This window comes from Glycine soja, chromosome 12 (genome assembly GCF_004193775.1).
Source record: "Glycine soja cultivar W05 chromosome 12, ASM419377v2, whole genome shotgun sequence".
Classification (NCBI taxonomy): domain Eukaryota; kingdom Viridiplantae; phylum Streptophyta; class Magnoliopsida; order Fabales; family Fabaceae; genus Glycine; species Glycine soja.
Window position 1 is genome coordinate 41,734,993 of NC_041013.1, and position 2,564 is coordinate 41,737,556.

At 32.0% G+C, this 2,564-nt stretch overlaps 1 long non-coding RNA gene across 1 annotated transcript; it reads right to left on the minus strand.

Moving 5' to 3' along the window:
• Window positions 1-466: 466 nt before the first annotated feature.
• On the minus strand, window positions 467-2,314 carry LOC114378132. Its single transcript, XR_003659259.1, has 3 exons — window positions 1,959-2,314; window positions 1,724-1,846; window positions 467-1,510 (listed from the first exon to the last, which is right to left on the minus strand). It is a non-coding gene; the product is annotated as an uncharacterized LOC114378132 (long non-coding RNA).
• Window positions 2,315-2,564: the final 250 nt, after the last annotated feature.

Genomic DNA, 2,564 nt, shown 5'->3' on the forward strand with positions numbered 1-2,564 from the left:
TTGGTTAAGTTTCCTTGTATTAAATGAATGTGATAAAATGAAAAAAAAAATCCACAGTGAATATACTACTAAAAAAATCTTGTATAGAACAATGGTCTCTAAAGATATTCTATCTCTGATCAATTTAGAGACGAAGACATAGACAGAGACAAACTTGAATTCGTTGTAGATTTTAGGCGACTTTGAGTATTCAAAAATGATTATTAAATTCTATCTTTGTCTAGGAAAATTTTTCATCTCTAACTTCAACTTCACGTCGAGCACTCTTCCATTGTGTCTTGTGGTTCATATTGATAACATCCTAGTACTAGTTACCACCATATAGGTTTCAAAAGTTTTGGCTTCTAAATTGTAGATAATGGGATCTATGTTCATCTTGATAAGTTTTTTCAATTGTTAAACTTCAAGGTTATACCTAAAGTGTTGTTAAATTAATCACAACCATAGACACTTACAAAGGGAAAAGTTTAACATCACTCAAAGTGGATAATCTTCAAAGTTTAACAACAAAGATGGACAAAAATTCTATTATCCACAAGTGAAAAGCAAACACCTTCAAAGCTTATGATTGTGACCTCCAAAAATGTTGTCAATACATAGCATAATAGGAGACAAATACAAGTTGCAAGTTGGATCAAACTCCTTTGTTTCCCTAGTTCATTAGATTCACTATCAACCAAACACAACAATGATGTGTATAACATGTATGTTCTCATGCTTGTTACATATCATGAGTCATGACCTTCAATGACCAATATGCATTTTGAGCTTCCTAGATTAAAAAAAAAAACTTATTGTCTCAATCAATGTAGAATAGTTGTCCATTAAAGAAAAATAATCACTCTCATACGAATGATGATAATATCATAGAAACTAATAGTCAAACTCAAAAGATAATGAAAGACTATAGGTCAAACTTACAAAATGATGACATTATGGTGACATGATTATGGATGTAGAAACTCGTTTTTCACATTAATATTCACTATAATGTCACCATCTTGTAAGTTTGACACATAAATTTTTATTATCTTTTGAGCTCGACTACTAATTTCAATCACATTAGCATCACTCTTATATTAGAGTAAACTTTCCATGTTGGTGAATTGTCAAACATTGATTGAGATAGTAAGCTTTTTACTTGGGATGCTTACTTGGTGATTGAAGGCCTAGGTCATGATATATGAGGGCATGTATATATATTATACACTATGTTGTTGTGTTTAGTTGATAGTGAATCTAATGAAGTGGGAAAACAAAGGAGTTAAATCCAACTTACAATAAGATTCTCTTGCTAGAGCATCAAATTGAGCATTCTCCCATCATGTGGTTGATTCTGATGACGTCCTTCGACTGATGACCACCATAGGCTTCAAAGGTGTTAGCTTTTGATTTATGGGTAATTGAATGTATGTCCATTCTGATAAATCTTTTCTTGACGTTGGTGTTCCAATAATTCGTGATCCCATTGCTCGTTTGCTTCGACAAGTGTGATGCTATGATTGACCACCTACATAGGCAATATACATATAACCGGAGAAATCATTTATTTATCTCATATCTGTTTTCTATTTTTCTTAATTGTGAAAAAAACATTAAAAATATTAGTAGTTATAAAAAATTTCACTTCTAAAATGGAAAAAATAGCAGGAAAAAACCTGGTTTTATATTATTAACAATTTTAACGATAGAAAAATCTTTTAAGAGTCAAAAGAAAGCTCACTTGTTTCCAACATGGAGTTCAATAATGGTGAGATCTTCGAAGCTAGTTTCCTCGTTCTATCTTTGGTTTGAGGTTATTAATCCACCTCAGTCGATCTGCAACTCTTTCTATATCTTTGAAGTCCTATATGCAATGTAACATAAATGAAAATGGGAAAACTCGATTCCTCGAACACAAAGTAGACTCATAAATAGATATGATAAAATAAAACAGATGGCACACAAAAGTGGTTTACCTGCTTTGGCAGGAATTGAACGCCAGTTTCCATGGCCATGCTTTTCAACATAAGCCACAAGCTTTGAGTTCTACTTCATCCCTTCCCTAAATAAACTATCATTTCCTATGACACTCATGTAACTTGTTGCACCAGTTTTGAAGCCTCAATTCATTATATAAGAGGCAAAAGTAAATAGTAAATCACTTTAACCAAATTCACGTATAACACTTGAAATACAAATATCGATCGAGTCCTCCATCTGTAATGTCATAAAGTGCTTTTCAAATTAAGCATCTACTAGATCCCCTGATGGCAACTCTGATTTAATATAGTACAGACACTGGAGATAGCACCGACAACTTAAATCATATTTGGCCCAAATTTCCTGTAAATTAAACATAGAGTAAGTTATTCAAAATGAAGGCATGGCAGTATTTAATGAGTAATAACAGTACGTAGTTGGGGGAGAATAGAAAGTAATATATATGTACTTAAAATTCAACGTAACTTTTTAAAAGTAATAAAATTGCTATTTGAATCCCTTAGTGGGCATACAAAGTTGCACGTCTATTTGTCCATGAACGCGTTCAGTCTTAGATTTTAAGTCAGCTTTTAATATATTAA